This window comes from Typopeltis vanoorti, chromosome 6 (genome assembly GCF_054136105.1).
Source record: "Typopeltis vanoorti isolate ZY-2024b chromosome 6, IOZ_Tvanoo_1.0, whole genome shotgun sequence".
Lineage (NCBI taxonomy): Eukaryota > Metazoa > Arthropoda > Arachnida > Uropygi > Thelyphonidae > Typopeltis > Typopeltis vanoorti.
In genome coordinates, this window is record NC_143554.1 from 32,609,644 (window position 1) to 32,636,251 (window position 26,608).

Consider the following 26,608-nt stretch of genomic DNA (forward strand, 5'->3'; position numbering starts at 1 on the left):
CATTTCAGGTAGTCAATGCAATACTGCAAATGACTTTACTACTAACTTGGTGCCGCCAGTTGCATGAATGAATTCCACATTTTCTAAAGCTGAGTTAGCAGACTATCCAACCCTTACCTCACATAGAGTACTAACATAAAATAAGTTTACAACTTTTCATAGGGGTAAGATTATCATTAAAAAAAAAGTATATGCCACACTCTTTGAAATAAAAATAAAAATAAATAAAAAAATCACCTACTATAAATGAAGCAATTAATGCATAGGGCATGAAGAAAATATATCACAAGATGATGCTCATCACTTTTTGGGGGGGGGGGGGGACGGTAAACATTAACTGCAGATAATTGCTTTGAAATCATCTGCAATTTTCTAATTCACTATAATTCAGCTGACACTTGGTACTTTTCCAGGTAATAACATTTAAGTACTCAAAAATTTTCATTCTATGGAATGGAAACTTTTGATTAAGGATAACTATATAGCTATTAATTCAGCATTTTCACTTCTCTTAAATATCAAACAACTCCAAGCAGTTAGGAACTTGTGATTATACAAATTGATTAGTAGCAAAGTGAATTGCATCAATTAAATCTATGATACTGTATAACATTCCGATGAAATAATTATTTAATACTCTGAAGTGTCCTGTCTCCTTCCTGATAGCTCATTATATCTTACTATAAAGGAAAACATGGGATATAAAACATGGCTTTCGATCAAGCTCATTCTGAATAACATCCCAGACATTCCCTTCAACTTATCGCACTGTCAACAAACTAAAATGGTGCAAAATAACGTGACCGTTTTGGTTGCGAAAATTGGCCGGGAACACTTCTGTATTTTCAGTATCCGTTTCAGAAGACAAGCAATGATAATTTTTGTAACGACAAAAGTAAACTTGCTTATCCTCTACTGCTATGGAAAAGTGTATACGTTTCGGGAGAGGAAACAAATTACTCCCGACCATACCTTCCGAGGAGAATCTCCTCGTCGGTCAGCGTTGATACCTTAGTGCTCTCCCAATTCTGTAACATTATAGCATGGCAATCACGTCAAACAGAAATGTTATTCCAGGGAGAATTTAAAAGAAAAAAAAAGAAGTTTTTTGAAGAACTACTAAGGGAATAATCAGTAAGGTTTCCGCATTCACACGCATTTCACTTAGACAGAACAGGTGCCTCTTACTAACGACTACTTAAAACTGTGACAGCATATTTACTTTAATGGAAACAGTATTTAAGTATTAAATCACAAATAGACTGCACTGATTTATGGGACTTTAACTACAAAAAAAATTACCTGACTGATCTCTTTCTTAACTTTTAATAAAACTGTCAAAAGGTCTACTCATTTCTATTACAAATTAGCTGCGCGAAGTCACAAAAATTAAATTACCAATAAAGCGAATGCCTGCGACTCACCTCTCAACGAACGATAAATAGGTAACATTAGCAATACGATGCGATATTAGATCTGTCATTATGAATCACCATCATTAATATGCAATTTCACGAGTTTCCATAATAATCAACAGAAACCAACATATCATTAATATCATACTTCCAGGAAATTGTGAATTATTATTCACGACTTGAAAATTTAAAAAACGAGCTGGAAAATATAAATAACTGTGAACTAAGAAAATTTAACGACCACATGACAACAAGTTTACGGTGATGTTTGACAGAGGTGGCGCTTCCAGAAACGGATATCATATTCGAGTTTCAAGTACTTCGAGGGACACAGAACTGAAGATATGCATATCTGTTAATCCTAATCCGATAAGTTAGCCAGCAAATATGTCACATTTATTGTATCACATACACATTCTTCTAAAAAATAAAATGTTCTCCGTATCGTCGCCGTAGCACGTGGCGGTGAATTTGAGCTGTGCAGAAGAAAGTGATTTTTAATCGTTGAATAGTCCGCTTTTTTCCCCGTTTTTCTACGTTTTTGAGTGCTAAATTGTTTCTCTGAATACGAGTGTACTTCAGTGGTTGTTTTTTGGAAGTTAGTTGCTGTCGCGATATAATATATTTTGGTACCGTCGGAATCGAACGCGTAACGGTGGAAGACAAAACGAAGCTAAGTTACTGTATTTAGTTATATTTCATTTTATTTAATTATATTTAGTACTTAAATGTTCTGATGTTTGTACTTTTTTTCCTCTTATTTATTAATTGAATAATTATTAAAGATTAGGGTATAATTTGACAAAACACGTCACAGATAAGTATGGCACCTGTGCGAAGGAAAATGGCGGCCAGTAATGAAGGTTCGCCATCGTTATCAAAGAACGGTAGCATAAAAGAAATGAGTCAGTGTACTAGCTGTGAAATGTACGCTTTGCAGAGTGCGGTTAGATGATAATAAAGGATTGAATGTGTGTAGAAAATGTAGGGAGAATGCGGAATTGAAGTGTATTTCGGATCGTGAGTGTGATATTTTTGTCAACCTTCAGAATGAAGGAAACAGGGATATGACAAGAAACGGCAAGGTTGTACATGAAAATTGTGAGAGTGTGAATGTAGAAAGTGTGAATGATAGTATAAATGGTTTCTCAGAGAACAAAAATGATGAGATAGATGCATTGAGTGAGATCGCGTTGTTGAATAGTGCGATAGAAAGAGCAAAACAGCAGCTAGAGTGCATGAACAAAAGTAGACTGAATAAACCAACCAATAATAAAAGGTATGACAGGAAAAATAGACGTATGAATGTGAACATGAACAAAATGAAGGATAGAGTGCTGTATGGAGACTCGTTAGTACGAGGTGTGTTAGTAGAGGATTTCACAAAATCGTACCAACCTGGTGCGACCATAAAGGACGTAACTGCGTCTATTAGAGAGCAAAAGGAAAGGGTGAAAGAAATGATTGTTGTGGCAGATACGAATGATTTGAAAGGAGATAAAATGGAAATCATAGAAGACCTGAATGAATTGTTTGAGGTAGCAAAAGAAAAGAGTGAGAGAGTTAGAATGATTAGTCTTTTGCCACGGTATGACAGTGAAATGTTTAAAAGGAGGCCTATAATTGCAAATGACTTTATGCGTGGGTTATGTATGACGAGTGGTGTGGAATTTGTGGATGTGTGGAGTGAGTTTGATGGGCGAAAGGATCTATATAAGATGGATGGCTTGCATTTGAATGGTTACAGTGTAAGAAGACTTGAGAAAGTGTTGCTGAATGTAGTGGATGTGCAAATTCAGGGAAACTAGATTTGTTGGGGGGGGGGGGAGTAGAGATACAGTCCGTATGGAGGCAGTTGAATGTAAGAATGAATATAATATGCCAGAGCAAATAAGGACAACAAATCTGAGTGGGATAGTTAATATAAGGCATCAAGGTAGGGTTGGGGCTAATGGGGGTCTTAAATTCATGTACACTAATACTAGGAGTATTAGGAACAAGAAGGAAGAGTTTTTGGCCATGGTTGGCACTTCCAGACCACAGGTTATAGGTATTAGTGAAACATGGCTGACTGTAGATGATATAACTAGTGGGATTGAATGTGATGGGTATAGTGTGTTCAGGAATGACAGAGAGAATAAAATGGGGGGAGGAGTATTGTTGATGATAGCTGATGAGCTCCAGCCAAGGAGAATAGAAGTTGAATTGCAGGATAGAGAAAAGAGCACATTTGAGGCCATTTGGTGTGAGATTGTGGCTAGCAGAACTAAATATACAATTGGGTGCTGCTATAGACCAGGTGATGGAAAAGATGGTGGTGACAGTATGCACAAGCAAATAGAAGAAATGGGTGGAAGGAGGGTGATTATTATGGGAGATTTCAACTATGGTCGCATTGATTGGAGTGAGGAGAGGACACACGGGAGGAAGGAATTGGATTTTATGCGGTTATTAAGGGATAACTATCTGCGACAGCATGTAATGGAAAATACTAGGGGTCAGAGAGTGCTTGACCTAGTAATTACATCTGAGGATTTGGCTGTAACAAATATGACCACATTGCCACCAATCGGTGAGAGTGATCATAGGGTCTTAACTTGGGAGGTGGCTAAAGGTGTAGAATTTTCAATTAAGACAGGGTACATGTGGAATTATCGGGCTGGAAAGTATGACAAGCTTAGGAGTTTGATTGGTTCAGTGCCATGGCATGTACAACTGCAAGGACTAGAAGTTGATAGTGCATGGGAGGTAGTTAAGAAGTGCTTGCATGAAGCAATGGCTGACTGTATACCTAGAGTCCGAATAATAAATCAAGTAGGGGTTAAATGGATGAATAACACCATTAAGCTTGAGTTGCAAAAAAAGAAACAACTATGGAGGGAATTTAAGGAGAAGGGTGATCGGCAGGCACATGAACGGTATAAAGCACAGGCCAGAAGGGTGACGAGTGTGGTAAGAAAAGCAAAAAAGGATTACGAAAGAACATTGGCCATGCAGGCTAAAGAGAATCCTAAACAGTTTTTTAGATATGTAGCAAGTAAAAGGAAAAATGTACATGGCAGATTGATTTTAAAGAATGCCGATGGTAGGGAGGTAACTGAATCAGATGAGATAGTTGAGTTACTGAGTGAGCACTTTGCAAAAGTATATCATCCAGGTGGTGACATTGCAGAAACGAATAAACCAGTAGATTATACGGGAATTGTGGTTAATGAAGCGGATGTGAGTAGTCTATTGCATAACATCAATGTCAATACATCTGTGGGATTGGATGGTATACCAGCTCGTGTTGTACGAGAAGCAGCTAAAGAATTGTCAGTACCCTTGACCATTTTGTTTAATTTGAGTCTCGGGTCTGGGTTAGTCCCGAGCGGGTGGAAAGAGGGGAAAATAGTTCCACTGCATAAAGGTGGTTCCAAGACTGCTGTAGGAAATTACCGACCGATTAGCATATCAGGAATCATTGTCAAGGTCTTAGAGAAAATAGTCAAGAGGAAAATACAAGATTGGATAGAAGAAAATGGGATACTGTATCGGGGACAGCATGGTTTTGTGAAGGGTAGGTCATGCCTCAGTAACTTGCTCACGTATTATAACACAGTGACGGCTGAACTGGATAAGGGTAATGGGTTTACGGTGATTCTACTGGACCTTGCCAAGGCTTTTGACAGGATTCCACATGGAATTCTAATCAGTAAATTGCAGCATATGGGAATGGACATAGGGTTGGTGAGATGGATAGGAGGGTGGTTGACGGAGAGATATCAGAGAGTGGTTTACTCGGGAGTAGAGTCCACAAGACGGCCTGTGACTAGTGGTGTGCCACAAGGATCTGTTCTTGGACCACTGCTGTTTAATTTGTTCATAAATGATATAGGAAATGATCTGAGAGGAACAGTTCATTTGTTTGCGGATGATGCGAAGTTGGGTAGGGCAATAGTGAATGCAGATGACGTCAAAATTTTGCAGGATGATTTGGATAGATTGGAGGTCTGGGCTAAGGAGAATGGATGTCAGTTTAATGTGGCAAAATGTAAGGTTATGCATTTTGGGGTGAAAAGATTGGCGGCAGTTTACTGCATTGGTGGAACCGTGCTCCAGGAAATTGATGAGGCACGAGATTTAGGAGTGTTGGTAGATAAGGAATTGAAATTTAGGGGACACATTGCAAAAGTGACCAAAACAGCTCATCAAATCACTTGGTTGCTGAAGAATACGATGACAAGCAGAGACAAGCAGGTTATTGTTCCTCTGTATCGAGCCTTGATAAGACCCCATCTAGACTACTGTGCTCAGATTTGGTCACCTAGGTTTCTTCTTGATGGGGAGGAGGTGGAGAGGATCCAGAGGCGAGTGACCAAGATGATAGCAGGTCTGTGGAATGAACCGTATGAGAACAGGTTGAGGATTTGTGGGTTGCAAAAATTGGTTGATAGGCGGAGGAGGGGAGATATGATTGAGACATTCAAATTACTGAAGGGTTTCTATAAAATTAATTCAGAAGATATTTTTGAGAACAGGGCTGGTTCTGGGAGGACTAGGGGACATCCATGGAAACTGGGCAAAATTGTGGTTAGTAAAGGTGTTAGAGCTGGGTTCTTTACTTTTAGAGTAGTGAATGAGTGGAATGCGCTCCCTGAGTCTGTGGTGGATGCTGTGAAAGTGAATGACTTTAAGGCGAGGTATGATAGATACTGTATGAATGTCAAATAGTTGTGATGAATATGATTTGGGGCCTCCCTCGATGAGTCCAATGACTCCCTGGAGTTGCCCGTAATAATAGTAATAATAATAATAGTAATAGTAAAAAATCTAGTGTGAGCCTGGCTCCAACTGATGAGACCTCAATAAAGGTCGAAAACGAAAACCGGTCTAGGTAGTGGACCCTTGCCTTTAATACAAAGCATCATACATCTCCTCCAGAAGATGTGCTTTGCATTAAGGGTAAATATTAAGATTAGTGATCAGAGCTTATTCTACTTTTATCATGAGTTGCTTTGGTCTTGCACTACGTGCAGGGTCAGCTAGAGTTGCAACACTTGCAGGCGCAAGCTTGACTTCTTTGTCTGTTTACTTACTTGGGAAATGGAGTAAAACCAGGTTTAAAATAGCTTGGTATCTTTAACATATACAGTATATATATATAATACTCCTCCCCCATTTTATTCTCCCTGTCATGAATATATATATATATATATATATATATATATATATATATTCAAACTAATGCTAGGAGTATTAGGAACAAGAAGGAAGGATTTCTGGCCTTGGTTGGCACTTGTAGACCACAGGTTATTGGCATTAGTGAAACATGACTGACTGAAGATGATATAACTAGTGGGATTGAATGTGAAGGATATAGTGTGTTCAGGAATGACAGGGAGAATAAAATGGGGGAGGAGTATTATTGATGATAGCTGATGAGCTACAGCCAAGGCGAATGGAAGTTGAATTGCAGGATAGAGAAAAGAGCACATGCACATTTGAAGCCATTTGGTGTGAGATTGAGGCTAGCAGAACAAAATATACAATTGGGTGCTGCTATAGACCAGGTGAGAAAAGATGATAGAGATAGTATGCATAAGCAAATAGAAGAAATGAGTGGAAGGAGGGTAATTATTATGGGAGATTTCAACTATGGTAGCACTGATTGGAGGGAGAAGATGACACACATGGGAGGAAGGAATTGGATTTTATGCGGTTATTAAGGGATAACTATCTGCGACAGCATGTAATGGAAAATACTAGGGGTCAGAGAGTGCTTGACCTAGTAATTGCATCTGAGGATTTGACTGTAACGAATATGACCACATTGCCACCAATTGGTGAGAGTGATCATAGGGTCTTGACTTGGGAGGTGGCTAAAGGTGTGGAATTTACAATTAAGACAGGGTACATATGGAATAATCGGGCTGGTAAGTATGACGAGCTTAGGAGTTTGATTGGGTCAGTGCCATGGCATGTAAAACTGCAAGGGCTGGATGTTGATAGTGCATGGGAGGTGTTTAAGAAGTGTTTACAATAGGCAATGGCTGACTGTATACCTAGAGTCCGAATAATAAATCAAGTAGAGATTAAATGGATGAATAATACCATTAATCTTGAGCTGCAAAAAAAGAAACAACTATGGAGGGAATTTAAGGAGAAAGGTGACCTGCAGGCACATGAACGGTATAAAGCTCAGGCCAGAATTGTAACAAGTGTGGTAAGAAAAGCAAAACGGATTATGAAAGAACATTAGCCATGCAGGCTAAAGAGAATACCAAACAGTTTTTTCGATATGTTGCAAGTAAAAGAAAAAATGTATATGGCAGATTGATTTTAAAGAATGCCGATGGTAGGGAAGTAACCGAATCAGTTGATATAGTAGAATTACAGTGTGAGCACCTTGCAAGAGTATATCATCCAGGTGGTGATATTGCAGGAATGAAGGAACCAACAGCTTATACGGGAATTGTGGTGAATGAAGTGGAGGTGAATAGTCTATTACATCTGCGGGATTGGATGGTATACCGGCTCGTGTCGTGCGAGAAGTGGCTAAAGAATTGTCAGTGACTTTGACCATTTTGTTTAATTTGAGTCTCAGGTCTGGGTTATTCCCAAGGCGAAAGAGGAGAAAGAGGAGAAAATAGTTCCACTGCATAAAGGCGGTTCCAAGACTGCTGTTGGAAATTACCGGCCGATAAGCATATCAGGAATTGTTGTCAAGGTCTTGGAGAAAATAGTCAAGAGGAAAATGTAAGATTGGATAGATGAAAATGGGATACTATATGGGGGGAGAGCATGGTTTTGTGAAAGGTTGATCATTCCTCAGTAACTTGCTCATATACTATAACACAGTGACGGCTGAACTGGATAAGGGTAACAGGTTTACAATGATTCCACTGGACCTTGCTAAAGCCTTTGATAGGGTACCACATGGAATTCTAATCAGTAAACTGTAGCGTATGAGAATGGATATAGGGTTGGCGAGATGGATAGGAGGATGGTTGATGGAGAGATATCAGAGGTTTATTCATTAGTAGAGTCCAAAAGACGGCCTGTGACTAGTGGTGTGCCGCAGGGTTCTGTTCTTGGACCACTACTGTTTCATTTGTTCCTTAACGATATAGGAAAGGATCTGAGAGGAACTGCATCTGTTTGCGGATGATGCAAAGTTAGGTAGAGTAATAGTGAATGCTCAGGATGTCAAAATTTCGCAGGATGATTTGGATAGTTTGGAGGACTTGGCTAAGGAGAATGGATATCAATTTAATGTGGAAAAATGTAAGGTTTTACATTGTAGGGTGAAAAGATTAGCAGCAGTATATCACATTGGTGGAACTGTACTCCAGGAGATTGACGAGGCCAGGGAGTTGGGAGTGTTGGTGGAGAGGGAGTTGAAGTTTAGGGGACACATCGCAAAAGTGGCCAAAACAGCTCATCAAATCACTTGATTGCTAAAAAAACACTTTAACGAGTAGAGATAAACAAGTTATTATTCCTCTGTATCGAGCCTTGATAAGACCCCATCTAGACTACTGTGCCCAGATATGGGCGCAAGAGTTTCTTCTCGATGGGGTGGAGAGGATCCACAGACGAGTGACCAAGATAATAGCAGGAGTATGGAATGAACCTTATGAGAACAGGTTGAAGATTTGTGGGCTGCAGAAATTGGTTGATAGACGGAAAAGGGGTGATATGATCGAGACATTCAAATTACTGAAGGGTTCCTATAAGATTATTTCAGAAGATATTTTTGAAAATAGGACTGGTAGTGGGAGGACTAGGGGCCATCCATGGAAGCTTGGTAAGAGTGTGGTTAGCAAGGGTGTTATAGCTAGGTTTTTTACTTGGAGAGTGGTAAATGAGTGGAATAAGCTGCCAGAGTCTGTTGTGGGTGCAATGACTGTGAATGAGTTCAAGGTGAAGTATGATAGATAGTATGTGAATGTTGAATAGTTGTTCTTAACATGATGTTGGGCCTCCCTCGATGAGTCTAAGGACTCCTTGGAGCTGCCCGTAATAATAATAATAATAATAATAATAATAATTTGATATGTGATAACATTTTGTTTATCATCTTACAGAGTATTTTCCTATATACAATAAGGTATACTATTACATTTTCTGTTCAATACAAATGTAGATTACAGTGATTTTTTAATATAAATGTACATAGTTACCCGTAATAATTTTTTTTTTATTTCTCAGATAAATTACATACATTATATGAAGACAAATATGCATAACAAATACTTTCTCGTACTTAAAGTTTTTTTTAAATAATAATAATAATAATAACAATAACTGTTTACAACATATATTATTATAATATTCATAATGATGATTATTACAGATGTTTCTTTGCAATTTTACACTCTATATATACAATATCAATGGATATAATCACTCTATATTGCATTCTTTTGTTACAGTTATTACATACATTTGTTTACATATAATACATACTTTAAATACTTTGGTTTACATGTGATACGTACATTACATGCACTTGATTACATAAGATACATCTTGGATGAGAACTAATTTCTCTGCTTTCATCCTCGAAGCTTATATGTAAGCTTATCTGAGGATGACACCAGTTGGTTATTATTTATTGTTATTTTTTCCTGTGTTGGGTAGCTACGAAATCTATGATTGAGAAATTCGCGCGCGCGCACTCACATACACGCACGCAAGCACGCACGCACGCGCACACACACACACACACACACACAATAACTTGGAATGTATTGATGGTCGCTGAACTGGAAGCCTGAACGAATATATTGTGTTTTGTTAAGTTTGTATGGTATTTTGGGTACGTATTTCTTGTTCATGGTATGTCCTTAGAGCTCTTTTCAGGTTATTGTAGTTTGTAAGGTTTCTGTATTCAAAAGGTAATTTGTTTATCATGTCTGGGATGTAGAAGTTTCGTGTGGCCTTTCCGTAGTGATTATTGTATTTATATGTGATATAATGAGTAGTCTGAGGTCTTGTTATACGGTATGTATTTCTGACTGTCCTGTAGTTGGCATCGAAATAATGTTTTAGCAAAGCTGCATAGTGACATAAATGTTTTGCTGTCAGTATTTTGTGTTCTGACATTGCACTATATATAAATTTGTTATTTTCTCTTTGTTCCCAAAATATCAGTTTTATCATTTTGTACTGTAGCGACATTAATCTATTTAATTTGTAGGGTGCACAGAAAGCATACGTTGTTATAGCGTATCTTAGTACATTTTGGCATAGTGCTTTGTATATTAGTGTTTTTAGACGTATGGGGACTATGTCTTTTAACCTGTAGGGTTTGCCATTTATTGTTCGGAGTTTGTTGTGTACATGGTTTATGTGGCTATTCCAGTTCATATCTGCATCGAAGTAAATTCCAAGGTATCGTATTGTTTCAACCTGAGTGATTGTAGTGGTTTTGCTGTTCTGTGTGTTTTTTATGTTGGAAAGTGAATGTTGGATGGTTATATATTTGTTATCTGGTCGAGTCAGTGGATTTCTGAATATCATTAATTTTATCTTTTCTGAGTTTAGGTGTATGGAGTTTTTCGTGAGCCAGTCTATGATCAGATTTATGTCTCGTTGCATATTTGTTTGGGCTATGCTTGCGTTATTATGGATGGATATTATTGCTGTATCGTCTGCGTATTGGAATATCTTACCATTGAGTGGTAGCTGATTAATATCGTGCGTGTAAATGTTGAATAGAGTTGGGGAGAGTACAGCTCCCTGTGGTACTCCACAGGTTACTGGTAGCTCTCTGCTTCGGTTTGACCCGATACGTGTGATATGCTTTCTATTTTGAAGGTAGTTTGTAAACCACCTGTGAAAAGGCCCGCCTATTCCAACATGCCTCAGCTTTTCTAACAAGGTTTGATGTGTAAGTGTATCGAATGCTTTAGTCAGATCAATAAAGACTACCATGGCAATTTTATTTTTGTCTAAGGCGGTATTAATTACGTCTGTAAAGTCTTCCAAGAGAGATGTTGTTCCCTTATTTTTCTGAAAACCATAATGTGTTTTGGAGATAATATGGGAGATCTCAGTGTATGCTGTGAGTTTCTTCAGTATGATCCGCTCCATAATTTGATTGATAATTGGTAATGTTGCAATGGGTCTGTAATTGCTGATTAAATTTCTTTTTCCATGTTTGTATATGGGTGTGATTATGGCGGTCTTTAGCATACTTGGTATCTGTCCTGTTTTAAATATTTTATTTATTAATTTTAGTAGGATAGGACTTAAACTAGTTGCATGTTGCTTTATATCTTTAGGTCTGATACCATCAATTCCTTGGCCTTTGTTTGGTTTGATTTGATGTATTGCAGAGAGAAGTTCTTCTTCTTTTATGGTTGGGTACCATAATGTCTGTTTTGATTGTGGTCCAAGTGGAGGGTCTCGTTTTGTGATTGGGGGAATTTCTGTGCAGTTCTTGAATGGGTCTGCAAAGTATTGGTTAAAGTCATTTGCTAGTTGTTGGATAGGTTTTGCGTCTTTCATGAAGCTGTGTTTTATGGTTTCAGAGGCGGAGGTGTTGGGAACAAAATCTAGCATCTCATTGATCAGATACCAGGTTTGTTATGTGCGGATATCATCATGTTGTATTGTGCATAGGTTAGTTTGTCTCTGTAGTAGCTTCTTTTTGCATTTCTGATTTGTGTTGTAAGGCGATTCCTTGTTATCTTATATTCAGTTTTTAAAGCTGTGTTATTTGGATATCGCTTTAATTCTTTCCATAAAGCGTCCTTTCTGTGTATTTCTAGGATTAAGTTTTGTGTTATCCAAGGACTTTGTGTTGTTTTTGAACAAATTCTGACTTTCTTTGTAGCTTTCTTATATATTTCCTCCAGTGCGAGTTTAATGTTGTTGTATAAGATATCTGCTGAATCTGATGCCAGGTGTTCTCAATCTGTTTTTCTTATTTCGTGGTTGACTATTTCTTCGTCTATTATTGCTTTCTGTCGCTTTTCGTCTGTGGGACATTGCATGGATATTGCCTTGGTGTGCAGGTTTAGAGCGGTGAAGTAATGGTCTGCTGCTTTGCACTTTATGACTGATGCAGTGTAAATGTTTGGTGGTGCTCGGCCGTTTATATGATCTAGACAGGAGGCAGTGATAGTATTTCCGAATATTTCTTCTCTAGTACATGATGTTATTGTTGGTATTAGATTATACATGGATAGCGTGTCTAGGTATTGTACAGTGTTGTTCTGGTTTTCGTTTGCAATATTTATGATTATGTCGCCAATTATCATTAGGTATTGGGTTGAGCATATTTCTTGGCTTGATAGCCAGCAATTGGGTTCGTGCAAGAATTTTATCATGTTTAGGTTTGGTGGCCTGTATATAGCATTTAGTATTATGGGATGCTGTCTATTGGTGGTATTAGTGATTTCGAGGCAAAGGGTTTCAGCATGCTCAAACTGATAGGCAGTTTCTTTTTGCTATTAATTTTTGTTTGATAAATATTAATATTCCACCTCCTCTTTTTGTTTGGCGGCATGATCTATGTTTTTGGAAGCCTGGAATTTGGAAAGCAGTCGCTTCTTCATTAGTTATGGATACTTCTGTAAGAATCAATATATCAATAATATCAGTGTAATTCCTCAGATAAGCCTGTAACAATAACCAATGTTTTCAGATACTTCTGATGTTAATATGCAAGATTGAGAGACCTCCCGCTGGTACTGTGTGTTGTTTCCATGCATCAAGCGATTCGAAAGTACAATTACTGATGTATTCTGGTGTAATTACATCTATCTGATGGTTCACATTCATTTTTGTTGTGTTGAGATCTTCTTATTGAACTGGTCTTTTGGACTAGTTCAATAAGAAGTCTTTTGTTTGGAGTCTTTTGTTTTGGAGTCTTTTGTTTCACTCTGGCAACCTGTCTATATCTTCCGAGCTTTTTATTTATATAGACTTTGAAATCTGTGACTTTCTCAAGAATATTTTACCGTATTTGATCCATAAAAATTGATACTTTTTTTCTGTGTTTTCTTTTCTTGCTTGGTTCAAAAGATTCTGATTGAAAGGTGTTAAATACTCAGATAGAAAGATTGGCGTATTGTCTTGCGATGCATTTAAATCCTTGACTACCGGTTTTTTTCAGTCTGCTGGCTTTTATGAGATTGTATCTTGTAGCCTTGCTTGTCTTGCTTGCTGTATAATAATAATAATAATAATAATAATAATTTTTTTTTTTTAAACATTTTATTGTCTCAGATAAATTACATACACAGATGCAACAATAGTTTTATTTACACGTATATACAGGGTGTTCGGGATAAATTTGACATATTTATAATTAATTATATTTTTCCGTAAGTTACATGTATTAACACACACTTCTCTTCATTTAAAAGTTTGGACCCTTCTTCATTCATATACAAGATGTCAGAAAGGATGGATAGCTGGAACCCACCTGAATCATGGAAGAGAATAACTTGTATCATGATGATTCGTGCCCGCCATCAAAATAAGGATATTACGACTGCTGCCCAATGCTCCCTGAATACAGTAAAAACAATCAGGCATGAACTAGAGACTTGCAATGGTGACTACGAGGATGTAGCAAGAAGAAAGATCCCTAGCAGACGATCTGATTGCGTTCGTACAGCAGAATTCCTCGCAAATCTGCAGGAACAGGTGTTGAAGAACCCTGGCATTGGAATTCGGGCTTTGTTCGTGGAGTTGCTAACTGTAGTCAAGCCCTGGATAACAAGGGTAGCCAATGGTAGGCCGTATGTATGGCAGCAGGATTCGGCCCCTTGCCACACCTTTGGGAAAAGTCAAAAATGGTTGTCTGAAAATTTCTACGACTTCACCAGTCCAAATGTTTGGCCTCCAAACTCCCCAGACCTTAACCCCATGGATTATTTTGTATGGGGCGCAGTTGAAAAAGACACCAATCGCACTTCCAGTAATACAAAAGCCCAGTTAATGGATAAAATTAAAACAGTTTTTGCGGCCCTTCCCAGGGAGACTGTAGCATCAGCTTGTTCGAGGTTCCGAAGCAGAATTGAAGCTGTGATCGATGCTAATGGTGGTTATTTTGAGTAAATCTTGTTGATAGTATTGTAATTAACTCTGCCTGTAATGTTTTTTTGTCAATTCATTAAATTTAATAGATACAAAGAAGATTTTCTTTTTCCTTACGAAACTGTCAAATTTATCCCGAACACCCTGTATATATATATATACATAATATTTATAATACATTACAATTGTGAATAACAAATACTGGCGAGTTATTAATATTTTTAAATTATAATAATTTTTTTTTTAAATAAATAATATTTTTGTTCACTGCTAAAATATTTACACATACATATATACAATAGTTATCTTGAGCATAATAGTAATAATTTTTTTTTTTTTTTATGTCTCAGATGAATTGCATACATAGTTGCTATAGTAATTATATATATATAATATTTATAACGCATTACAAGTGTGTATAACAAATTCTTGCAAGTTAGTAATTTTCTTCCTCGAAGCTTAGCAGAGCTTATGAGGAAGATAATAGATGACAGAGGGTGGTGGTTTCCTGGTTGTGTTCCTATACTAGTCACAAGCCAGGTGTTGATTTTACTGTTTGTTGGTACGTGCTTGAAAGACTTCGACTGCTATTACAGTTTAACTTTTATTTATTTTTTTTATTTTTGTGCAAATAGGGTTGGATTTAGACATGGTGTGTTTGTTTCTTTGTGTTCTTGTAGTGATAGTTTTTGAGAGGGGGGATTGTCATAGGTTTGTGTGTGTGTGTGTGTGTGTGCATGTGTGTGGTGGGGAGAGAGAGACAGGAATTGCTCTAATTTTCATTCTCGTTATAATATTTATATAGTGCCTGTTTCAGCTCTCTGTATGTTCCTAGGTTTCTGTTGTCGAACGGCAGTTTGTTTATCATGTCAGGTACGTAGAAGTTTCGGGTGGCTTTGCCGTGGTGATTGTTGTACTTATATGTTATGTAGTTTGTTGATTAATAATAATAATAATAATAATAATAATAATAATAATATTTATTTATGTTATTACACAGAAATACTTCAACATAATCATCAAATTCCTGACATACACCCAGGTAGGTGGTGTACAAGATCTTATGATAGTATTGCATGAAAATTTACATCATTACTGATTTCCTATCAACAATTTTCCTCTAGATTAGCCTGTTATATGTCAATATTCCAATATTATCAGATCTCATATTTCTGTCTTCTAAGGCACTTTTTACTGTATCAATCTACTCACGTATATCTTGGTCTTCCTCTGGGTCGTTTTCCTGCATTCTTGGCAAAGAACACTTATTCAGCTAATTCTGATCAAGTATATATATATATATATATATATATATATATATATATATATATATATATATATATATATATATTTATATATTTATATATAAATAGAGAGAGAGAGATACTTCAAGTGTGAATATATATTCCAGATGGCATTCTTGTTGATTGTTTTCTATTACCCCATACTGTCCTGATTGTTTCATTTAGTAATCTTTCAAAGTAATTACTCCATACATCAAAAATATCGTTTTCAGTTTCAAGTCCCATTTATTGTCTCTAAATTCTTTTATAGTACTCTTTTCTCCCTTTCTGAGTCTTTTCACAAGACTTCAGAATATTTTACCACCCTCCTGATATCTATTTTCTATGTTCTTAACAATCTTCCCATTACTTTTGTATACATAATTTAACACAATACTTACATTAGTATTTCTTACATTTTTCTTTGTATTCCCTAAGAGCAAAAGTTGACTTACTTGCCAAGAACTATCGATATGCTTTTTTCTTTTCTTTGATTGCACCTTTAACTTTCTGAATCCACATACAAATACTCCCTCTCCAAAAGCTAGATACGTCTTCGCCTACTACCAATAAGGTAAATAAAAGGCGTTACCTCATTTTTTAGCAGACATACAATAGGAAATTTATGCCACCATATAGAAGGGCCGAGACAGACTCTCTTCTCTTAAGAAACATGTGGATCCATTCTAAATATCTGATGCAAATGGAAACTAAAAGAACTCCAATTTAAACAGATTTAGGAATCCCTCTTTGGAATAATCCTCACCTGATATCACACTTCTCTGTAGACTATAATCTGTCTCATTCCTCTGTGAACATGGTGTCACAGAACTTCACACCCTAACTTACCACTTCTTTCAATATGACTAAAAATTAAATAAAAATTTAAAAAAATTCTTTGATATTTCCAGATAGGATATACGACAATCAATAATCTTCAGAAATGTAGTTTTCTTCTCCAAGAAAACGCTTTTACTTGCTGTTTCATGCCGTGCTTTCTAAATGCTTCTCACTTTGCTGAACACATTTGCTGTCCTATATTTTAACTCAAGTATAATCTGCAACAGTTTTTCATTCCACCGTGAATCATAACGATATAATCAAATCTTCCATCTCGTGCCATCGAAACTGGCATATCTGATGAGTAGGAGGAATATTGATATCATGAAAATTAATATATAGTAGGCTTCTACAATTTAATGAGTTTATCCCGAGAGGATACAACGCATTCCATTTCTACAATTAATAAATAGGCTCATCATCCAGAAGATTCAATGCATTATAGATCCCTAGATTCCGATCTACCAAAACTCCAATGTTGAATACAGTGTTCCCTACATATTTGGTAGTAAAGCTCAAATAGCTAATTTCTTCCTTCAACAACCAATCCATATAATTAGGGAACAAGGTCACTGAGCTGCATCCATTAAGGGAAAGTATATATGCCTGTACATCCAAGTGCATGTATGTGTATTCTCGATGTCGACATGCCTCTCCAGGAAACGGGGATTTTTCTCCAGGAAACAATTTCCTGGAGAAAAATCCCCGTTTCCCACCGCAATATCAAATATGCTACCTCTCGGTCGAACCCGGCTCTTTTTAACTAAGATACAGAGACCCTACAAATAGCTACAATTCTGAAAAGATGTAACTTGACTCGTACCATTCTACCAATCAGCAAAATGACTACTTTTTTTACTAACCACCAAAAATAAACTTTCACTGATGTCTCTACTGGATGATCACGTGTCCAATAAATGCCATCTTTCCTATTTGGAGAAAACTGGCCATTCTATAGACAGAAGAATTCAGAAACATTAGTACTGGGAAAGAGGGTTTTCATCCCGTAAATTCATGAAATCGATCGTATAACTTACAATATTTCAGACAATAATATATACGGTCTGGTTGGCCGAGTGATTAGAGTATCTCCTCTCCAGCCAATGGACTGCGGTTCGAATCCCGCTGCGGGCATGAATGTTTGTGAAAGTACTAGTGGTGATGGTGGTCGGCTGTGAATGGCATTGGTGTGGATAATGAAGGTAGTTGCAGTTAGTGGAGTGATCGAGAGAGAGAGAGAGAGAGTAGTTGTAGAGTAGATGCCCTCCCTCGATGAGTCTTTGAACTCCATGGAGGTGTTTCATAATAATAATAATAATAATAATAGTATACTGTTAGGGTTAAGGACCACCAGGTAGAGGCACTTATCAGCAATACACTCCTTCCTAGATGCTATTAAAATCGCTCATATGGCTCATAATCGTAAGCCAGATACTATGTGATTGACACAGAGCTGAGGTTAGCTGTTGATAGTCTTCAAAACTTCGTTTATAATCTCCGGTTGATTAATCGAATAGCCGTGTTTCTGTTAGGATTACATTTTGAATACATGAGATGAAAATAAAAAATACTCTCATTAGGAAATAATTAAGAGTAAGCATATTTACGAAGTGAATTTGAAATGTTTCTTTCTTCTATTCTGCATAAATGTCTTGTTTTTATTTTTATTTTTTTTTGTTTTATCACGTTCGCTAAATGTAAAACAAAATCTCAAGCGACATACATCATTTAGATAAATATCTTTCTCATGCTCATAGACAATAGTTCTTCTCAACCCCATAACAAATCATGGTTTCAGTAACATTTCCACTTCTCCTAATACCTGGTATAATAATTGTAAAAAGTAAAGGCAGTATCTTAGCTGGACATGCAAATATACAAACCATATTCAGATAGGAAAATTTTCAAGCACTTTCTTGTTTCGAACTCAAAATCAGAAGTTCCAAAGAATTCCTAGGATGTTGGAGCATGTATATGCCACTGCGTCATGCAGAGGACTATTTATTAAAAAAAAAAAAACTATGGACAATAGGGTGAAAAAACTATCATCACTAAACTTCGACACACTAAGCAGTGTATTCATTATCTATATTTTCAGAACTTTCGAACAAACGAACGAAAAGTCGTTTATTCATTGAACAAACCATTGCAATTTATAAAGCCTCACACTGTGCATTTAGTTTTATTTCACCAACAATTTACAACTCGAAGAAATACGAGTCGAAGGTCGTTTAGCAATTTTGCAAAAATTGCGAAGGAGGGAACAATTTACAGCAGGGGTCGCCAAAGTTATTTGCCCGTCGACCCCCTTCGAGCGTTTCTTGACTTTTTATCGACCCCCTATATTTTACTATTAGTAATTATAATAGGACAAGCAAAAAAAAGACGCTTATGTGAGTTTTTAGATTGTTTATTTTATAGTTACAGTGTTTAGTGTATGTATAATATAGTATATATTATTATATTACTATTACTACTACTATTACTATCATTAGTAATATCACTGGTATTACTAGTGATATTAATAAACTACTGGTATTAATATCACTGGTATTACTACCAGCGCTGCTCAACTCTTCAACATAGAGAAGTTTAGTTCATGAATGAATAACGATTGAATTATAATATGTATGTTGATGAATTTTAGAACATTAACGCTCACTTGTATGTCGATGCGCAAAAATGAGACTGGGATCGAATACTTGTAAGTATCAGTAAATAAGAACCACGCACGTGTTGCAATCTCGCTCCCACTACGCCGGCCGGCAGGAACCACCAACATCCGTTTATTGGTAAATACGTCATTTTGGCCTACTTGATTGGCCTCAGTAACTATTTTCATGACCTTACTCCATCTTACAGATGGAGGTACTGATCCCACGATTCACTCTTAATTGCGTTGTCATTACCTCCATGTCTTTTGTCATGTAATCCATTAATTAAATATTACCCATACAATGATGTCTTATATTTTTCTGTCGACCCCTGAGCCCGAATCGACCCCTAACAATGTCATATCGACCCCAGGGTGTCGTACGATAAAAGCCATTCTGATTTCGAATCTTTTCGCCGACAAGAGAAGCTTTTTCTAATCTTTTTTTTTTTAAAACCGCTTCCGAGATCGACTAACTCGGAAACCGGTTGAATCTATCCCCCCCCCCCCACTTCTTCAACTGGTTCTCGAGTTAGTCGATCTCATACATGCACGGCCAAGAGGGTTTTTTTCTATCGGAATCTAGGTTTTTCGTCACATAAACTCAAGAAAAATCAATTGTAGCACCCATACACTACCGCATTCAAATAACAACTTGTGTTAAGGCTAGGCAACAGGATATGGTGGCATTCGCCTACCTCTCTTCTTCAGATGTTGTTCATAATTAGTGATAGCCTTAATGGAGATTGACCTTCCCTTTGGTCTCGGAATGTTAGATAGGGCTTGAACGGCCTCGTCACTTCCTCATAGAGAAAAAAGGCGTTAGCGGATTTATTGATTTCATTTTATTATTCCATTTCATCTCAGTGCACAAATGAACACTGTAGCTGAATGAATAAAGATTAACACTACTGCCGCACTATAACAGAATTCACATGTAAGTAAACAAAGGACGTGCACCATAATGTACCATAATGCAGTTATGAAGTAGGCTAAGGTTGTTCAAACCAATTCGTGCTTCTAACACTTGTACATTGTAACTGGTTCAATGTAAGGGGCTCAATATTGTGATTAACACAATACTAGTCGCATCGATACCACATCTTCTGTGGTGAAGATTAATTCACTTGTTATAGCATAAAGAACACTCACAATACATATACGTGTATATATGGCCATATTAAAAATCTCGTGTCACTGAGAATAATAATTTTCAATATTTTTAGCGACAATCTGTGGTACAGCATCCTTTACAATCACACATGCACTACCTATACACAGATCATTTCAATGGTCCTTCTATTTTCGAAGGTAACAACAACGGAAAGTCTGTAAGAGGAAGTCTGCTGTAATTTCTTATTATTTTTTTTCATTTTTTATTACTTTTTATTATAATAATAATTATAATATACATCCCATCCATAAACAGTAACAACAACATAAATAGTGAAGACTAATCCCACTCGCTTCATACCAAAGCTTCGAAGTAGGTGGGATTAATTCGCCTCACTCATCCACACGTAAACCTCATAATCAAAGACTGCAAATTATGTTACAAAACAGTCAGTACGGTGTATAATAATAATGAACACACAGATATCAAAAATAAAAAAAGTATATGAATTTGCATCCAAATAAAAAAATACTGAAAAGAAATAATGTGCCTTAAATTGCTTACAGTATAATGTACAGAGCATCAAGAGTAATATTCATTAATTGTAAATATGTAAATACTCTGTACGATGAAAATAGAAAAATTGTTATTTTATACATATTTTATACAGGCGCCTCCGTAGCGCAATTGGAAGAACGACGATACATTGCGCCCTTCGATTGGAATAGTTGATATTATGTATGTAGTTGATAATCTATCAACTACATACAGCTGATAATCTATCAACTACATACAGCGCCACCTTCCTCCATTAATAGTAATTTTTTTTTTTTTATACGGCTTGTGTACTGTGGATGATTTGCCTGTTTGGGGAGAGTAAAAAAAAAGAAGAAAAGAAAACCTCGTTGCCAGTATGAGATCAGTTATCTCACTCATTGTCAAAGGGTTTAGGTCCTAAAAGGACTTAAATACAAAAAGAAACACGGGATGCAATCCTCTATCGTATTTTGAAAACTACTGCGAATATAATGCATAATCATAATGAACTTGTGTGAGGTAAAGGATCCACCTCTTCATAAACTGCACATACACACCTGATTTTCTATACACAGATGATCTGCGCATTAATTAAAGATAAAAAAAAAAATACACACCTGACTTTCTATACAGAGATGATCTGCGCATTAATTCAAGATAAAAATCCATCAACCACAACGTGCTGTAAATGTGGACAGATGTCAAGATTAATTATCAAAATTCAAAAATGTGGTGAGCCTACAATTCGAAGTTGAAATGTAAGAGCTTCATATATCTCCTGTGAAATATGAAGTGTTAAATCTAGTATTATCACTAGTGCAATTTAAAAATAGTCAAAGACTGTTGAAAAGCACCGTTTTCCTTCCTCATCCAATCCAACTACTGTTAGACTGACGCATCATTTATACGATTTCGATCAAATCTGGAATATCGTTGTTACGTTTCGACGCCCTAAAAATGCAACTCAATCGAATTAAAATGAAGTAGATGTAGCCTCTGCTGTCGCTTCTATACGTCTCATCAGTCAAGAGATTTCGGCTCTTCATTCTTTTTTCCGGAATGGATAAGTAAAATAAAAGACTTTGTTAAGGAAAAGAATTACACCAATTGTAGGAATCTCTGCTAGTCAAACCGTTCATCTAATTACGATCAAATTCGATATATTAGTGTTTTTAACTTTGATCCTAGAGAAAAAAAAATGAAAGGCGAGGAGAAATATTGCACATATACACTATCTACCAATAATTGTCCGGACAATTGAGCAATTTACAATTGATATCAGCAGGCGAACCCTAATATCCGGCATGCCCACCTTTGGCATTGATCACATCCTGCACTCTTTGAGGGAGGCTTTCCACCAGCTCTGTGGCATGGGGGCACTGTCGTCGCGATATTAACACGGGTCCGTTCCATAAAAACTTCATAGTGTAAGCAGCCCCTGATTATCCAGAATATCAAGGTACTGGGCTGCCGTCATGGAACCACAGACGACCTGTGATCCCAGTCCAAACCAGCTGCACCCTACACCATTACTTCTCCATCGCCAAACTTTACTGTGGGTAAAACACACTGTGATAACAAGCGTTCACCAGGCCTCTCCTACCATCAGACTGGAAACAGGTGAACTTTGTTTCATCACTCCAGAGTACCGTTTTCCACTAACCAACTGTCCAGTTCATATGCTCTTTACGCAAAGCCAGACAAGCCGTATTGTTCGTTTTTGTGATGTTCGGCTGGTGTGGAAAGTCAGTAAATGGAGTTCTTTTTGTATACTATTGGTGCTCGCCATGATGTTACTGGTGCTCTGGAACTCATCACGAATGTTCTGTGCAGATGTAGCCGGTTTTTGCGTGCCACCTGATTTTACACTCCTATCCCTGTCAGTCATTTGAGACGGCCGTTCTGGGTGTTTTCCTACACTAGTGATGCCAGAACATCTCCATTTGTTGATCACATCGCCAACCGTTGATTCTGGATGCTCCAGTTGAGCGGCAATGGCATGTATGAAAAGTCGGTTATTTTCTATTTTATCGTTCGGCTATATAGTCAAAGAAGTTATTTTGTTACTTAAAAGTTATATGTTACGATATAGCGTTTATAAATATATATAGATATATATATACACTGTATAGAAAGAAGTCAACAGACAACCCCCATGAGTAAGGTGCATCATGCCGTGTAACTAGTCAGATATTTGTAGTCAGCATAAATTGAAGGCATATGATCCTCTCCAGTCAGTGCAACTGTGTCCGGGTGAACTGGCTGCGAGAAGAGAACTGATGGAGTTAGAAAGAAGCATTCTGATACGATGCCATGTTGCAGGCCTATTTGTTCGGCAAATTGTTGACAAATTGGGCATTCGAGGGCAACAATCAGTCATACTGAGAGGGCAAAACTGGGAGTCAACTGCAAGTGGTGCCCACAGTAAACGACCTACCACACTCGCCGAACGTGACCGTGGCATGATATGTAGGATAATATGTGAAAACTGCCATTCGTCAACCGACATGTTGAATGCAGAGTTTCGGGCATGGACTGGAACACGAATCTGCACGAAAATTTCAGAAGCGAGGCTAACGCATGGGTTTCCATGATGCAAGTGCACTGTGCAAGTCCCACATTTCCCGAACGTACATGCAACATTGTCTTCGTGGTGTAAAGAGAACTTACAGTGGGACACAGAAGCTTGGAAAGTTATTATGGAGCAATGAATCCCCCTCCCTCTCTAACGAGCATACGGATAGGTGTGTCGGAAGCCTAGTGAGCGTCTTACCAGAGTGGGTAACTCCAACTATAAAATTCGGAGGTGGCAGTATGACAGTATGGTCCTGTTTCTCCTCCTTTGGACTCGGAACTCTATTTGTGGTGCCATGAACGCTGAACTCCGAGAAGAATCTGAACATTTTGGACAATGCAATGATTCCTTGATTGTGACGTTTCTAAGGAACTGATCATTGTCTCTTTCAGCAAAACAATGCGCCGTGCAATGAGGCTGCAGCTGTAACTGCGCGGTTTGTGGACATGAAAGTCACCACATTCGATTGGCCACCACAGAGTCCTAAACTCAAACCTATTTGAACTTCTGTGGAATGGACTAGAATGTCAGGTGAGGTGAGGTGAAGTCAAAGGACGTTCTCCCCCACAATAATCCATCACCTTACTCATTACATGCTTACAGGAGGAATGGTCCAAAACTCCAATTCTTCACTATGATTGCTGCAGTCATTGCAGTGAAAGCAGATTCAGATCACCCTCCTATATACGAGGGTGGTCTGAAAAGTTCTAGACCTCGACTATAGGTAGCAACACTATCGACAAGATTTTTTTCTAAGTTGGTACATCTGTCATAAGCATTCATGTGATATTGCAAGTCATTCTATGAAGTAGTTTGTTTTATACAGCTGTCTGAAGCAAAAGTGTTGTCTGTATCCCTTGAAATGGATAAAATTGAGTATTGTGCAGTTATAAAATTCTTCTAAAAGAAAGTTTAATGCTAAAAGAAATTCATTTGAAGTTCAAAAAAGTTTATGGGCACTCTTCTCCTTCACTTCCGACAATTAAGAAATGGGCTGCCGAGTTTAAACGTGGCCGTACCAGCCTTGAAATTGATCCATGTGAAGGACGTTCAAAAAGTGTAACAACACCAGAAATCATTGATCAAGTGCACGATATGGTATTGGATGACCGGCGAGTCAAATTACGTGAAATTGCTGAGACTATAGGCATTTCAAAAGAACGTGTTGGATATATTTTGCATGAAGAATTGCACATGAAAAAGCTTTGCACAAGATTGGTGTGCCACTCTTGCTTACAGCAGGTCAAAAACGCACTCGCATGAAAATCTCTGAACAGTGCTTGGAGCGTTTCAACAAGAATAAAACTGAATTTGTGCATGGATTTATTACTATAAATGAAACTTAGATTCACCATTACAAACCAAACCCCCTAAACCAGACAGCAGTCAAAACAGTGGACAGAAGCCGGTTGTTCAGCGCCAAAGAAGACAAAGTTGGTTCCATCATGAATAAAAACAATAACCAGGAAATATTATTCTGATCTTATAACCAGACTAGACGAAAAAATTCATGAAAAAAGATCCAGTTTTCAGAAGAAAAACTTCATCTTTCATCAGGACAAGGCATCTGCGCACAAAGGTGTTTTGGCAATGGGAAAATTAAGGGATCTACATTACGAATTGTTGGCACATCTACCCTATTCCCCAGATTTGGCTCCCTCTGACTTCGATCTCTTCCCAAAACTAAAACTCTTCCTCGTTGGTCAGCGTTTTTCTTCGAATCAGGAGGTGATTGCAGCTGTAGAGGGGTATTTTGCAGATCTTACTGACAACCACTACACGGACGGATAATGGCGCTGGAGTATCGCTGGAATAAATGTATTAGGGAGATTATGTTGAAAAATAAAAATAACTTTGAAATTATAAATTCATTTTTTCATTGACAGGCCGAAAACCTTTCAGACCACCCTCGTATATAAATAACGAATTTATAATATATAACTGAATATGCATGTATTCAATTATGAGGATTATTTGACTCCAACTATGAAAGTCGGGTGGTGTGATGGTATGGTCCTCTTTTTTCTAGCTTGACCTCGAACCTCTCCTTGTTTGGCCACGAACGTTGAACTCCGTGAGGTATCTGAACATTCTGGGCAATGCAATGCTTCCTACTTAGCGGTGTTTCTATGGAACTGACCACTGTTCCTTTCAACAAGACAATAAGGTTGCTGCTGAAACTGCGTGATTTGTAGACATGGACGTTACCACACTTGACTGGCTTCCACGGAGATCTAATTTTTTTATGGTTTATTGGCGCAAGAACAGCAATGGTCATATTGCGTCAGACAGAGACCTGATCTGAACCTTATTGAACATCTATGGGATGAACTGGAGCGTTGGGTGAGCTCAAGAGACTTCCACCCCATGACAGTTTAGGACCTCATTACATGCCTACAGGAAGAATGGTCCAAAATTGCTATTGATCGCCATCAGTATTGCTGAAGTCACAGTAGAGAAAGGCGATGTTACATCTTTTTAATGTGGGCTCCATGGCTGTTTGTTCCTCACACTATAGTACCAGCTCGTTGATTTCTCTCCAAGCAGTGTAAATTATGAATGAAAACATACATACAAATTAAACTTAATACATTTGCTTAACCTATGATTTTGTTTCTAAATATGTGAAAATCCCATGCAGTGTTACTCCCGCTTATTAATGTAAAAAAGCTTCCATCAAAATAAAATTAACAATTTTATTTAACTCACGAAAAATATTTAGCCGAATTGCTGATCTAGAAATATTATATTATTTAAAATGTTTCTATGTCAGCGATTCGGCTGAATATTTTTTCTGAGTTAAATAAAATTGTTAATTTCATTTTGGAATTACTTTGAAAGCAATTTTCAAGACGAATGAGGGCTGCAGAATGCACAGTCTATTTAATCAGCATTGGAACTCTGTTAAAAACACTGCAAACCATGTAATATATTCGGACTTGGGCACAAACCAAATCCGAATCTTGTCCTTATATGCACGTATAGATAGCGATTATTGTATAGATAATCCCTATCTATACAATAATCGTTATCTATATGTGCGTAGCTCAGTCGGTTGTGACAAAGCCCTTTCGTTGGAAAGACCTGAATGAAATCATATGACATTAGGAACCTTTCTCAGGGGTTTTTAGTTGAAAGTGAGTTAGATAGCTT

At 37.3% G+C, this 26,608-nt stretch overlaps 1 protein-coding gene and 1 pseudogene across 4 annotated transcripts in view; both read right to left on the reverse strand.

The window, feature by feature from the left end:
* The window catches only part of unc-104 (kinesin family member unc-104), a 942,286-nt gene extending 940,723 nt beyond the window's left edge, over window positions 1–1,563 (reverse strand). For all 4 annotated transcript variants that reach the window (XM_090394094.1, XM_090394092.1, XM_090394093.1 and 1 more), the window contains exon 1: window positions 1,425–1,563. The gene's annotated coding sequence lies outside the window, so the exon portion shown is untranslated. The remainder of the gene's footprint in view (window positions 1–1,424) is intronic.
* Window positions 1–23,783, reverse strand: part of LOC150105363 (innexin inx2-like) — a 117,150-nt pseudogene extending 93,367 nt beyond the window's left edge.
* Window positions 23,784–26,608: the final 2,825 nt, after the last annotated feature.